Here is a 16,655-nt window from a genome sequence, read left to right on the forward strand (position 1 = left end):
ATAAACATATGCATAGTATTGTATTACATCAGAGTATTTGCAGAGGACTGAGTCTAGCCAGACAGAAGTTTGCTCTTCTATTTTTGGATAGGCAAACAAATGCAGGAGCTCTTCTTATTCACATCTCCTATCCACTTTCCTGATACTCTCAGGGCTATACTAGATCATATAGTATGAATGCAGGCAGACACACATGTGCACAACACACTTGATCCCTGTCACTGACCCAGATCAATCAGAGTCTGGGAGTGTAAACTGAGGGTGAGGCAGCAGACGGGGATGCAGAGGTGGTGCAGTGCAATCACAAAGCACTCAGATGAGCTCCTAAATTAGCCGGCGTGGACTCCCTGGGAGGGTTTGGTTAAATTACAGGCCATATTTTTAGTGAGGGCTAGGCCTTATCCCTGGAACTGCCAGCAGCTGAGGACTATCATTCACACGCCTGTCTCCCACAAGTTTCCACAACACTAAAGCTGTTAACGCTCATGAACACATGCATGTATTTGTAAAGAAGGAGGAAAACTGGACAATTTATTTAAACAGTTGCCTCTAATCACACACACTGGATTCATTTACAAAGAAATTGTTTGGCAAGAGAAAGAGACAAGAGTCTGCTTGATCTGAAAAGGTGAGGAGGGGAGAGTTGAACTGGGTCCAGACCTCCTGGACCTCAAACACACACACAAATCTTTTCACATGAAATTCTCAGCAGATTACAAGCAGAAGACACCGTGTCAGGAAGTAGGCCAACAGGATAAGTGGAAGGACCTTTGTATTATTTAGTAATCTTGAAACACATGATAGACCTCATGATGGTACACACCACATGTTGAAAGCTGGAGTCACTGCAACCGTGCAGAGGAAATATTCCTGTTCTGCAATCCCTGCAGCCCTGACATTGTTATCATCGCTGAAAAGGGGACCCAGAAAAAGTATGGTAACCACTGCCCTAACAGTTCTGTTTGGTGGTGGTGAAAGAGGTAGATTGGATCCCCGTTGGGAGTTCTTGGGCTGCTAACGTTCTTGTTTACAAAAAAGACAGAAATATTTACCTTTCAATCATTATATCTTCCTATACATAATCAGACTGATTACAGGACAATTTTCTCCACAATTTTATACCTTATTTAACTTTAAAGACAGCTATAGCCGCCTTACTAACCTCCTAGTTAAATTAATTTGGATAATATACCTTAGTCAGGGCTAAGTTACTTGCTTGCTGAGGTACTATTTGAGTATTCTTTATAGGGTATGAAAATGTTCGACTGGGCAAATAGTATATTAATACCCTCATTGAAAACTAAATATGACATGACCTACATTATCTTAAAAGTAATTTATGCTATCATATAACTAGCGCTGCTATGTAGCTTAATGCTAATAGCAAAACAAAATTTCTACTCGAAATGTTTAAGCAGACATCAAGAATTTTAAAGGACAAGTAATTTGGAAACAACTTTGAAATGAACTTCAAACTGGTGTAGTGTCACTGCAGAGCCATGTCAGTATGACCCTGGCAACCCATCCCTGCCCATGGGTATGACTCATAGACTGAGATAAAAGATGGATGACGGCTTCGTGACGTCACATGTTGGTTTCTGAAGAGCTGAAATGAAGCTCGGTAGGCATTTCCCACTGTCGCCATCTTGGCAGCGTCACGCATGCCCTCTCTCTCAAAAAATACAAAAATGAGCAAAGAAGTAGAGCTGAGAGGGGGGCTGTGAGCGTCGGGGTGAATAATTTACATCCATCAAACTCCGACTTGTCTGTAGCTAACTGAGCTAACGTAGAGCTAACAGGAGCTAACCAGCTAACTGAGGTAGGTGGGCTAAATTACTCTGCTAACTGGCTAAAAGCTGCAGTTGTCTTACACTCTATTTTCTTAAATTGGGATATCGGGTCAATCAAAAGGACACACACGTAATTATACCAAATTTCAAGACTAAATGACTTCTAATTGGAGAAGTTATAAATTTAAAAAAAAAAAAATCACTCTCCCCAGAGTTGTCATGAAACTAACCCTGACCTATTAAACAAAAAATAGTTTTGTTTTTTATGTTTTTTTTTGTACCAAGCTGTAAACATGTTTGTTTTTGCTGTGAAGTTGGCCTTTTTAACATGGTGGTCTCTGGGGATTTGCTCTGTTTTATAGCCCCTAGTGGATAAGGGGAGAACTACAGTCGTTGGCACTTCCGTGTAGGCTTCACTTTCAACCACCGGAGGTTGTTGCTTGGTATAGCACTAAACGGCATTGCACATAGTCTCAGAAAAAGTTAAAAAAAAAGAAAACTTTCAGTACAGTGTTAAATTATTATTTCACCATTTATAAGTAAATGGGCAGTGGGCTGGTCCAAGTAGATTGATGGACAGGTTCTGGTCTGAGGACTGTCACTTGAAAAGCACTGAATGGGGATATGCAATAATAGTAATCGTGTAATGATGACAATATCTTTAAAATTTCATTCAATTTTTTTGGAGAAACTAAATTTGCCACTTTTGACATTTGATGTATCTCATGTTCTGTAAATAAAATGATTTATGAGATTTTTAAACCATTACATTGTTTAATTCACATTTTACAAAGTCCCACTTTTTTGTAGCTGCTGATAAAATAAATCAATTCTTCTAATAAAAATGAATGTAAATTAAAAAGAGAAATTATTCTTTAGTTAAATAAATGAATGAATAAACAAAGGACATTTTCACTGATCTGCTGCGTTTGCACTGATGATGTCAGTGTTGAAACAGGAGCTCTGACTCAGTCCATCGAGAGAGGTCGAACTAAGCACAACACACTGAGGCACGCTAGTCATTTAACTTCAGTGTTTCATTATCTGAGTCACTCAGGACAAAATAACTACACAAGCAGCAAAGGTTAATAAGACTTTCCTGCACCACCTGCATCTCATTACACAACACCAATATTTTATACAACACTTTGGCATCACCAGGCTTAATTTGGATTTTTTTTTATTAGTTTTTTTTTTTCTTTTTATTGTATTTCACAATTCCACACAAATTAGAAAACAATAAAACACCAATACTGAATTTAGTATTTCTATTTTACAGTTTTTCTATCAAAGGATTGGAAAAATGATAAAATAATCCTTGTTTTTGTTTCCAGCAGATGCATGAGCTCCTTCTGATCTGAACTTGTGTCCATGAAAGAGTCAAACCCAAACAATCGAGGACAAAACTGATAAAACAGTGTTTTTGTTTCAACTTGTAAAAGAGAAAATTATCTAGAGACATGTCTAGGGGAAATCACTTGTTCTCTGCAAGGGGCAAACATTTTTTAACCTTGGATTTGCTGTCTGCTACTTTAGCTTGCACTAGCTTCTTATTAATCAGTTCTTGACAGTGCATGCAAATTACCTCTAAAACACAGAAGATTTTGTTCGTGATAAGTCTGTAAAACATTAAAAAATCCTCCTGTGATCATGTTAACAAGGTTACTTTAGAGCACAGACAGACTTTACGCATCCCTTTAATGTGCTCTTTGAAGCTAATCATGCTACGATATGCTTTTCTGCTTTACCAGTGCTGGTGAGTCGGTCTCAGATGCAGATCAAGGACTCTGACCAAATAATGATCCCAACCATCCAACATCAAACAGCACCAAAGTCAGATAAAAAGAAAATGCGCCTTCTGCAGTCACTGTGTACAAATCCGTAGGTTTTGTTCGTAAAACATGGTGATGGTCGTCACCAGTCAAACCACATCTAAACCCACTTTCCTGACTTGATGTGAACAATTTCCATGTTGACTTTTGGGACGCATGTGGGTTTAAACTGGTGGCCAATGAAAATTGTGTACAGTGACATGTTCAATTTAAATGTGTTAAACATTTTTGAAAAGAGGATGCAGAGCTCTAGAGAGGCTGTTATTGGCTTTGTGCTGGTTTTTATATAAAGACAAGCCAGAGAGGTTTTATCAGTTTAGGTTGGTGTGAGATTCATCCGTCATGTTTGTATTGATTGCCAATGCAGTCCTCAGACCCGCTCAAAACAGAGCTTTTTAACTGAATATGACATTAATAGGCTCAAGAATGACCAGCTGAGAAGTATAGGAGTTTCTTATGAAACTACAAAAAGCTCTTGACTGCAGCAATCTGCTGAGTTATGCTTCACACAATAATTCATTTAAAATTAAAAGCTTAAATAGCCTGTTTTATTCACTAGAGATTACCATACACATAGCCCAGATGTGGAAAAGGAAGTACAAAGCATGAGCAGATATGCTAAAAAAGTGTATTAAAAGCTGAATACATCCTCACTGTGTCCTCTGCAATTAAGAAATTAAGTAGAAGCCAGACGTTATTGATCAAAAGTTATTTATAAAGCACTTTTCACAGCAAAGAGCAGCACAAAGTCCTTTTTATAATAACAACAATGATTAAACATCAAATTAAAATAATTTCAACATGAAATTAAAAATAAATTTTTACATACCCAAGTATATAACCTAATAAAATTAAAAGTATATGATATATCATTCATAATATCTCAACCGTTCATACACAAAAAGCACCCGAAGTTCACCCCCAACCACCCACCAAATGCAGTTTCCACAGACAAACTCCAAACTCTACTGTCATGTCTCTAATGTCTTGATGCTGCAGTGAGGATCTGCTAGGTTCAGAACAAGCCACTTGTTCTGTCTTTGCTAATTGTACTGTTATGAACTTTATCACTTCATATGCTCACTGAGGTCTGTAGAGTCTGAGATTTAGCTTCGAGGATTACAAAATCTGAACTGGTGTCAGAGTCATCTGAATAACTGATCATCAAAAGCAGAAAGCAGACGGCATTCATCCTGAACCCTAAAGGTACAAAAGGTGTCTGCCTCCTGAACCCAGACCAGGAGCTGGTTCCATAAGCCAGGAGCCTGATAGCCAAAGGCTCTTCCTCACATCGGACTTACTCTGGAAACCTGCAGTCTGAGAGCGAACAGTATGAGATCTTTGATGCACAATGGAGCTTGGTCATGGAGAGATTTATTCCATCCTCGATTTAACAGGGGGGCAATGGAAAGAGGCTAAAACCGGAAAAATACCATCTCTCTCACTAGTTCTCATCAGAACCTTCACCGCAGCATTTTGGATCAGCTGGAGACTTTTCAGGGCAGATTTGGGACAGAACTTGAACAAGGAACTGCAGTAATCCAGTCTTGAAATTAGAAAAGCACCTTGTTAAGTTGACCATGAAGTAATCTGTATACAAAATTATATTATAGAGTCAAACGTATATAAATTCACCTGTTTGAAAGCTAAAACTTTACAGAATTCATGCAGCAGGCCAATGATCCCAAACCCTGAAGCTAATCTACTACCCAGTTCTGTCTTTTTGTTCTTTTGAGGTTATTTTTATCCAGTTTTATGACCTCAGACACGTCACTGAACAGAATAGAGGTGTACTTACCTTTCACATTACTATAAAATAAAGCAAAATAGTTTTCAATCTAAATTTTCACTTGATATAGACTAAATTTTTGTTGCACCTTATAGAACATTTTGACACTTATCAGACTAAATAAAGTCCTGCAGTCATGTTGTTTAAATTAAAATGACAAATATCTGATGTCTAATCTGATAAACAACTGGCCTAAATTAAGGCATTTTTACCTTAAAGTTATTTCTAATTAAGATGACAGATGCATTTTCAACACATAAATACATTTCCATCTTACCTTACAACGATTCTTAAAACCTGTTTCACTACCAGCATTATTTGCACTCAGCTGCATCTGTATCTCCTTGTGCATCATGTGCTGGTGAGCACCTGCCTGACTGCAGTCGGCAACATTTCCTCTGCTGTTCTATCTTTAGTGAGTACAGCAGGATGAAGAGCTGCAATGCCTCCTCTGTGTCTCAACCCATTGTGTGTTTGTTTCTCTCTTGTTGGGACAGGAACCCTCTCCAGACTCTAACAAAAGGACAACACCCTTCCTCTCATCGTGGGGATGCAGGCAGGAGGCCAGAACAGCAGGAACATCATAAACATGTGTCATAGCTGCAGGAAACAGTGTTACGCTGCGAGCCTAACATCCTGTGTACAACCCTGTGTTTTTATTCACTGCAGGTTTGATAAGGAAATATGAGCAAAAAGGTTAGAGGAAAACAAAGGACTGATATTCAGAATAATAAATAAAACCAGACAATGAAGTCCTGTGTTAAAATTACAAAAGGATAATTCTCAACAAGGCACTGAATCAGAAAGATGACTGAAATGTTCAGTAAAAAGCAACAAGGACCAAAAACAACTACGGTACACTCATTGAACAACAAAAGACAAAACATACAATGACATATTTAGCAGAAAACTAGTGAAGAGAGTGAAAACAGGTGAGCTGATTGTGCAAGAGGCAGCAGGTGAGCGGAGGTAGGTGTGGCAGGCACGAGCCAGAGTGGGTGAAGGGAGGCTGAGGACCTCTAGTGGGATGAAAGAACGAAACAAGGGAGAACAAATATTAATGGAAATAAATAGCGGAAGGGAAACTTGCTTTTTTCTTTTTACATACCAGCAGAAAAGAAGACCAGATCAGACCAGATGGCTAAACTGCAGATATATTCTGGGCCGAACATGCTGATCTTTCAGGGTTCTGGTTGTTTTAAACAAGCTTTTAAATCAAGTCAGGTGACAAGATGTTATGTTTAACATGTGAGAATTTACTTTATAAGTTGTATTTATTAATTTAAGAAATCTTAACATTAAAATACAGGTTTTCAGATGCGAAAAGTTAATTCTTCATTTACATATGTGCTCAAACAGAGGTAGTAAAGATGAAGCCCCTTTAGTACCGAAATACTGTCCTCTGGCATTAAATTAGACATAATATCAAATGATATTCAGTAAAAATATGTACAAATATTTCATCATTCTTTAGTGGGGTTTGTTGGTTGGTTTGCAGATCCTACACTGCAAAAACTGAAATCTAAGTAAGATAAAAAATCTTAAATTGAGTACACATATGCTTATTTTTATAAATGTAAGATAATTCTTAGTTTTTATGCCAGAGAATTCCTCGTGTTTTAAGAGTATTTTTTATTTGTTTTGGGAAGTCTTGACAAGCCAAATTTTCTTGTTCTGTTGGCAGATAATTATCTTATTTTAAGCAACATTTACCTAATGTTTGTAAATTCTTTTTCTTGTTTTTAAGGCTGAGTTTTTGCAGTGTACTGTAGTCCTTGAATTGGCATATTACACAAACATTTATCATTTTTAATCGTAGTTTTACAGATGTTTCCTACTTTAGCTGGAGTATGAGGAGATGCTTAGCTGCTTATTCACTGTTTATTATGATGCAATAAATGAGACTATGCAAGATTATAACTGAGTGTTTGGATAAAAAATACTCTCAAATCATCACATTTGCAGGCTTGCAGCTGTGTGCACTTAATGTAAACCTTAGCATTTGCATCTCTAATGCCACTCTAGCCTGCACCTACATTTTGTCAAGTCTCATTTACACCATTTACCAAATATTTGACCTTCTTTTTACTTCTTGCTTGGTAAAGCTACATTTACACATTTGATACATTTGCTTGCCCCCAAGTCGAAGGTAATGGGTGGCACACATGTGATGTTCAACAAATACATTTCTAGGCCAAATGGTGTCAGGACCTCTGTTTTTGAGCAAACACATCATATCTTGAATCATCAGTCCCATCGGCAGTGCTGTTGCCGCCGTGCATTTTAAAAACAAACATCTCACGTTTGCTGAAGTTTGCGTCATCTGTTCAGTGGGTGGTATTGACGGAGTTTTTTAGGGCACATTTTTCAGGTAGGACATGCAGACTTTCTGTCTTCACAGTGAGAGGCTGAGATGACGTCATACTGCAGCTATCTCAAAGAAAGAATTTGACCTGGCTGCGATGGATGACCCCATTTAAATGTGGATTAAAAGACAGCTGACACCTTGGAATACAACTTTGTCCAATTATAAGTTAATCTTTGATTAAAATGCAACTGAAAACTATAAATTTAAGCAAAAGATGGTGACCATCTCGAAAAAAAAGCAGCTATAATTAAATTGTACCTGCAACATTAGATTTGTAACATTAAAAGACATTCATTTTAATGGGAATTTTTTCATTATTTAAATTTGCCTGTTTAACCCTTTCATGCATGAATTAATTAAAGCAATGCAATATTTTTTTAAATACAGTATTTTACCTCTACTGACATATGCAACGATATTTTTTTTTGTTGTTCATTAGGGATATTTAGAATTTGTCATGATTTATGGTTCATTTTAATGTATTCTATGAAATATTTATAAAATAATAAAGATCATCATAATTAAATTATGTAAATCCCGTATAAAATATAGCTATAATTTTCTTTTCCCATTTATTGCAATGGCAAACTTTCATAATTACATTATGCTCAATTATATCATCTATTTATTTATTCTCCAGTGAGTGGAAACGTATTAGATGACTCACTAACATCCACTGAAGTGGTTTATTTACAAAAATATCATTATCACTCATGAATATGCAAGAAAAAAGCCTACAAAGTGTCCACTATGCATGAAAAAGCTAAACATGTTCAGCAGGCTTGGAAAAATGCTGTCACCATGGAGTTTACGGTAACTGTCGAGCAAAGTAAAGAGATCTGATTGTTGCATTTTATACTTTATTCTTTTCAGGTGAAGTTAGACTGCAGTATTCTTCCATGGGAAGACTTCTGCAGAGTTTTATTTAACCACACAGATAAGAAGAAACAAGTTATTTGACCCTGTCTGAAGGACAAAATCAGTAATATCTTTTGCAGTGTAGCCACAGCACAGACTCACCCGGCAACAGCAGAAGGACATTAGCAGACAGATTCAAGGACAAACAAAGCACAGAACATAGATCCTTGGCATTGTCATGATTGTGTCCAAAAACAAATAATCTTAGAAATTATCTCTTTGAAGATTTTGCCAACAAAAATTTGCAAAAAATTCAACGGAAAAATTTTTTTAGAATTTAGTTACACAATAATGAGTGTAGAGACCTCGACATAGAAAAGACTGTATGAAGATACAGATAGGACAAGATATCCAAAGTAAAGATATACATTTTTTTTAAAATGACAAGCTAAATAAAAGTAATGTGTTATCAACATTTTGTAACATTTTCTAACTGGTTTAACATCCTTTGTATTATCTTTGCTTCTGCTTTGAATACACATTCAGACTTACAGAAGACACTGTAAATAGCAAACATGCTCACAACACAGAAAAATAAACATTTTTTTTTTACTTCTAAACATGCTGTTAATGTTTCATTCATATTGGATACTAATGAGATTATAAGTCTACAATCCCAGTTCCAGAAGAGCTGCTGTGTAAAATGTCAATAAAAACCAGAAGGAAATGATTTGTAAATCTCATAACTCAGCATAAACATAGTAGATGCGGAAACTGAGAAGTTGGACTATTTCATGATCATCAGTGATCAGTGTGGAATGGGTGTGTGTGATGGGGGGTATAATGTCATAAAGAGATTTAGAGAATTAGAAGGAATCTCTGTGCACTGGGGACATGACTGGAGGACAAAACTAGATTCGGGTGACGTTAGAGTCCTCAGACAGAACTGCATTAAAATGGATTATTCTCCACTGAAAATCACTGCTTGCTTCCAGCAATCAATTCACTCTGAAATCCTTTAAAGCTCTGTCATGCAAAGCAGAGGTTGTATGTGAACATGATCCAGAAAACTTGCCTTCTTCTCTGAACCAAAGCTTATTTAAAATGCTCTGAGGCAACGTGGAAAGTTGTACTGTGCTCAGATGGATCAAAATGTCAAATTCTTTCTGGAAACCATGGACATTGTGTCCTTCAGACAAAAGGCAAGAGGGACCATCCAGCTTGTTATCAGTTGAAAAGTCGGCTCGTGCCTTTTTAATCCTGGAGAGCACATGGAGATTTTAAAGTAACATCTGCTTCCATCCAGACAACGTCTCTGTCAGGGAAGGCTTTGCAGATTTCAGCAAGACGATGCTGAACCACATCCTGCGTCCATCACAGCATGACTTCACAGGAGAAAGAGTCCACATGCTGAACCTGTCCAGGTGCCTGCAGTCCAGATCTTTCATGTTTACAGAAGCAAATCATTGCATTGTGTTTTTGTGGACATTATTACACACAGTCCCAGCTTCGTTAGCATTCAGGTCGTATTAAACTGGTGTCCTGAATTTGTTTATCTTCTAACCGTTGAAAATAAAGTAAATAAGCTGATTTTCTTGGGAATAAGAAAGATCTTGCTGCAGTATCATTTATATCTATTCTGTAATAACTGAGTCTGCTCCCAGCATTCAAATCAAGACTCTGACTCATTTTCTCCCTGCTGATCTAAATCTAAATCTGATAAGCCTGTAATTAACTGTGAATATTTGGACCACTGACGTGAGGTCTGCTTTGTGTTTTACAGCTTAACATTTCATTAACAGTTTCTATGGAGACACTAAACCAAACGTAATTTTATTTAGAATGAATTTCCTTGGTTCGCTGGGGCAGAAAATGCTGTGATTTCCATCTTATGTTTGCTGTTAAAAGCTTCAAATGAAACTCTTCTCTGCTTTTGCTCAAAGACGCAAATAAAGATGCAGCGATGTTGACGAAAACAAAGCTGACAATTCGTCTTTCTGTCTCTTTTGACTGAACAGCAAACAGCAGTCCGTGTTCTCTGACAAATGGGATTTGTTCCTGATGGATGCTGCTAAACCCAGATACACTTTTCCCACACTCATCCGACTCAGCCGTCACGTTTTCATCTGCTCTTGATTGATTAGAAATAGTTTGATTTCATGCCTGCAGTCACATCCTTACAAAAGCTGCATTCTCCACATTTTTCAACTCAAAGGAATCATCTACTTAGTGAAAGAAAATGACCTACTTTCCCTCCTGACTTAATAGCAAATCTGGATGTCAGAGGAACTTGTGTCATAGATTGGCTCTGTAAATGTCAACAAACCCAAATCTTTAGTTATAAATTAACGCGGAGTGTATTATTGAATGAATAAAGTGACGACAGTGAGGATTCACTGTGCAGCGACTGATTTATTTGTATAAAAGTGCAGAAGAGCATAAATAGAGGTTATAAATAGTGAATTAGTGAATAAATAACCAAAGCAAACAAGTCACTATTGGGGGAAAAAAAAACAAATGAGGGGATTGTGAGGCTATGAAGAAATAGATTTCATGAGCAGAAAGTTTTTTACGCAGCACACAAAACCCTGAAATTTAAAATCATACATCTAATTGTCTGCTGCAAATGGTGAGCACAGAGTCTTTAGCAGAGGACGGTTTTCTCTCCACCAGTGCAGCTTCCCACCGCTTCTCCTCCCAGCCAGTCCTCGTCCAGCTCCCCCAGAATCTCCTGCAGGGACAGGACGGGCAGGGGGGCGTGCTGGACCAGCGCCGGTTGTCGTGACTCTCCTCCATCCTCCATCCCAGCCCAGCTCCACGAATCCTCCATCTGCACGTACTGACCTTGCAGAGGTGGGCTGCTCTCCAGGCTGACATCCCAGTATCCAGAGTCCGTCGTGTCTGGTGTGGAGGACTGGGAGGCAGAGCAAGTCCTGAACATTTGCTGCTCTGCAGAGCCTTGATACATGAAGGCTGCCTGGTTGGAGCTTGAGCTGCAGCCTTGCATCTCAAGAGGAGATGTGCACCACAAAGACGGTACAGAGGGGGTCTGGCTGCCTGGCTGAGGCCAGTAACCCCTCAGTGGTGGACTGGTGGTGCCGCCAAGTTGGAGGCCGTACATGGAGCTGTACTGTCCACACTCCTCCGAGGCGGCGTAAGGAGGGGGACACTGCTCATAGTAGCTGCCCTCCTCCATCTCCTTCTTCACCTGAGTTGGATAGGCTGGTGGAGGCCCTTGAGGCTGTAGAGGGACAGCCAGTGGCCCCCTGCCGGCAACAAGACGAGGAGGAGAAAACACGTCCTGGCCCGGGCTGTCAGACTGCCACAGTGCTTTTTTGGCTCCTCTGCATTTCAGGGTGCGAGCTCTTCGGTTCTGAAACCACACCTGGTGAAGACATTGGAAAAAAAAAAGAAGGAACCTCTGGTAAGGAAAGTAGTGTTGGTAAACTGCACATTCTGTTAATCATTGTTAATCAGCAGCCAAAAAGGCTGGCAGCCTTCTACATTCTGTCTACTCCTTCAAACAAGATCCTGATAAAAAAAATAAAAATAAAAAAAAAAGCTTGTGTCGTCTTTGAAGATAAGACAAAGATAAAGGAATAAAGTGATACAGGGATAATGGTATCTATAGTTACCAAGCAGGATGCATTTGAAAACAGAAGCTTCTTATGTGCAGAGTGTGCGTGCATGTTTTCAGTCAGAATCCAGCTCTCTAGTTAAATGCAGTTCATAGTTTTATCATAAATAACTCAACAAATTCAGCTTTCTAAAAGGGTCTGTTTGGCTAGTTTCATGATAATCGGATCCTAACTCGTGAGGCAGGAGAGCTTGTACCTGGATGCGTGACTCAGGCAGACCTGTGGTCTGGGACAGGCTCTCTCTGAGGCTGATGCCCGGGTACGGGTCTGTCTCAAAGGTGGCGCGCAGGAGCTCCACGTGTTCTTTAGAGAAGCAGGTCCTCTTCCTGCGGCTGGCGCTGCGAGAGGAGCCGCCGCTGGAGGCCACAGATCTGGCATCATCTGAGGAAAGAGGACATAGTTGAGTCTACATCAGACTGGATTCACAAACCATCCCAAGACATTTCCGTATCAGTAATGCACAATTCCTCTGGTAAAAACTGAATCAGAAGCAGTTTTGGTGTGCACACAGCTGTAACTAAACAGGAGATGCCACTTAACCGATTCCAGATAAAGAGTGTGTTTTTCTCTATGTGGTTCTGACACTGGATTATCTAAACAAGTACGCAGAGTATAATAAAGATAGTGCTGTTATGCAGCTAATTATCTGTAAAGAACTGTTTGTTATAATCCACTTTGTTTTGTTGTATTTTTTTCTTATTAAATCATATTTGATTCCAGTGTTTCTAAACTTTGGTGAAGTTTGAGCTGTTTAAGCCTGTTAGTTCACTGCATTTTTTCCTCTCTCAGTCACATTGGCAACAACCCTGCACATTGTACTGCAAATAGGATGTTGAAAATCCAATTCTATGCAAATACAAAAAGGTTTGGAATGAAAGAAAAAAATCCAAAAGGGAGGAAAAATCCCAAGTTAAAACCTTAATTTCCCTGAATCTATCAAACAGCTCTTACCATTGCTGGAGTCCTTCCACATAGCAGCAGTTTGGATAACACAAATGGTCAGGAATGGGGTCAGTATGGCAGACCGCTACCTCACTCAGTGTCTCAGTGTCTCTGTCTATCAGAGTACCTTTTATAATCATCACGCTCGACCCCCTGAAGGATCCATCGAAGACAGGACAGAGTGATGGGGTGGGGTGTTGTTTTACTTTGAGGATGGATGGTTGACAGAAGTACTCTGACCCCTGCAGCATCCCCCACCCTGCTACCCCTTCACACATCCAATGTTTCAGAGAAGTGGCAAGGTCAAAGACAAATATGACACATGACAGGAGAGGGACAAAAGAAAGATTTCTGCCATCGTTAGAGTCGTTGAAACTCATTCATTGTAAGACGACATTCATGTGACTGTTGGTGGTGAAAGAAATAAAAATAAACTGCATTAACAACAAAGCACACGGAGCTTTAATGCATTTTGGGATTTTGTGGTTATTATATATTCTATTAGAAATGCACAACACATCATTCCAGCATGTAATGTAGCAGCAGATTGCAAGTTTATAGTGAGGCTCATTTATTTCTAATTTTGCTGCTGGTTATGATGCGTGGAACATGAAGCACAACCACAGGCAGCTTTGCAAGCTGCTGAGCATTAATCAACCAACAATGGTCTTAAAAAAGTAAAGTTTAACTTAGAGACTTTTAAGCAAACAACGAAACAGCATTTCAAGCTGAAGCCTATCAGCTGCTTTCATATGCAGAGCAGCTCCCTGTAATCACACAGAGGAACACAAAGGGGACTTAAACAGTGATTAATTGGACATTTACCTGTTGCCACACAGCGGCCTCATTAGCTATGAATAGATGCGCCAAAGTTAGCTGCAAGCTGGTCATGTGGTTTGACATGTCCAGGCCATGACCGAGACGTCTTGCCTTTTTATTTATCTGCCTTTCATATTCTTACAGTCTATGTCTGTACGCTCGACTGTGGTTCATGACACCTTTGACTTGTTCCACTCATGGCTGCAGGAATGACTTGTGGAAAATCAGCTACACATGAAAAAGATTGACAGCGTAAATACCAACATTCAATAGAGAGCAAAGTGCAGGAGCGGGTTTACAGTATTTGTAAGTATATTAGAAGACAATGCAGCTTGAAGTCCAGAGTTATCTGATGTGGACACAACAACCCCTGCTGTTTATCTCTATCTGGACAAGAAGCAGAATCAATGTCCCCTGTGTGTGGACACGGCTCCTGAAAGTCCTAGAAGCTCTCCCTCCGCCCTTTCTTTCTCTGTCTTTATTGAAATCCCATCACAGGTGCTCGGGGCTTTCCCAACTGGTTGAAGTTTCCAAACTTTCTATGGTTATAATGACTGGTTTTAATGGATATCGTATATTAATGAAGAAAAGGGAAAAAAAGTCAAACTGTACTTCCTATTATCTAGCGATGAATCTGATAAAATAATAAAACGGGAAAGAGTATCATCAGCAAACTATCTCATCAGATTACTTGTTAGGCTGAGGTTTACATACAATGATCGAGTGATTAAAGATAACCGGACTATTTCAGCCAATAGGCTATTCAGCTAATGCAAAATCACTATAAAGAACCGTGTTTAGTTCAATCCTCCAACAACAGAAGTCTGTAAACGAGGCAAAAACAAATAGTCATCTGATCCACGTGACGTGTCGTAAACTGTAAAAGTCTAAACCGCCAATTGGAAAAACAGTGAAGCTGCACACGTCGAGGAGTGTAAGGACGGGTTCTCTTCAAGGACCAGTGGTTCAACATCTGGATAAAACAGGAGAATTCATGTGTTAGGTTTTTGGATTGTAACTTTTTTTTTTAACTTGGTACTTTAAAACGATTGTGCAAAGATAATAGGAGATAAACTAAATAAATGTTATTTTTGGGTCTGTGTAGCCTGTTCATTATTAAGACATTATTAAGTTATATACTGATATATTAATAAATAACACATGTGACATCAGTTAATAGGAAAATACACAGGTGTGGTTAAGTGGTAAAGAACCTCCCAGCTGGGAGTATGAAAGAAAAGGTAGATTACTGATAAGATGATGGAAAAGTCTTGTTCTTTCTGTTGAAGTTGGAAATAAAAAGAAAAAAGACTTCATTGTGTGATGAAGTCTATGCACTTTTGGGTCTTACAATTACAGCTCCAGTTCCAAAAAAATCATAATGTTTAATAAAATCACATGAATGGGGCACATTTTTATTCCCAAAGGAACATAAACAACATGTTGGATGTTGAAGCTGAAATACTTGATCATTTCTTGGCAAACATGAGCTCATTTTGAATGTGATGGCAGCAACACACCTCAAACTAAAAGTTGGAAAAGGGGAAACAGAAGTGTGGAAAAGGAATCGGCACAAATCAAAAACAACTGAACTAAGTAGGTGATTTGCAACAGATCAGTACCATGACTGAGTAGGAGCATGTAAAAGACTCCTGTTTGTGAACACAGTTCACTAAGAAATCCACAAATGCAGGTTAAAACTCTTTCATGCAGAGAAGAACGCATATATACTGTATGGGCCTGCTTTTTGTGTCTATGCTTCCACATCTGTAAAGAAAAATCTGTTCCAATCCAGACAAAGTCTCTTTCATAGATGCTAAACTACATACTCCCCCCATCACATCAGCATGGCTTCACAGAAGAAGAATCCAGGTGCTGAACTGCCCTGCCAACAGTCCACACTTTTCCCAAATAGAAAACATTTGAAGCACCATGAAAGAAAAACTTTAGCAACCAAGGTTTAGGATTTTTGAGCACCTAAAATCCTCCATTAGACCAGAATGGCACATTACTCTCATTACATTCCTGTAAACTGGTCTCCTCTCCTCACTTCCCAAATGTTTAGTCAGTTGTAAAAGAGGAGAGGATGCTACACAACGCTAAACATCACCCTGGCACTACTTTCCACATGTTGCTGCCATCAGAATCAAAATAAGCTCATATTTTCCATTAGATGGTAAAGTGACTCAGTTTCAACATCTGATGTTTCTTTTCAATTCAACAGAAAAAAAAAAACAATGAATTTAGGAGATTTGCATATCATTGCATTTAGTTTTTATTTATATTTTGCAGTGTCTAAACCATTTTGGAATTCAGGTTGTGGGTGTAATTTACTTCTATAGACTAAATGTAACTCTAAGTATTGCCTTTTAATGTAAAAAAAAAATGGGAAAAAAAAGCAATATAGCATCAACGTAATCGTTTTTAAAAGAATTTAAACAAATTATTGAATCTACACAGTAAAACTGGATGCCACACAGGAGCAACACGCCAGTGACACGATGAACAGCTCTTCTCTTTGTGGTTAAACTAAATGTTTTAAACATCACTTTAATACCTGTTATGACTATATCAGCTGTTTTATGTGGAATTTGGTCCAACCTATTAGTTCATATACCT

The sequence above is a fragment of the Telmatherina bonti genome, assembly GCF_933228915.1.
Source record: "Telmatherina bonti genome assembly, chromosome: 11".
Classification (NCBI taxonomy): domain Eukaryota; kingdom Metazoa; phylum Chordata; class Actinopteri; order Atheriniformes; family Telmatherinidae; genus Telmatherina; species Telmatherina bonti.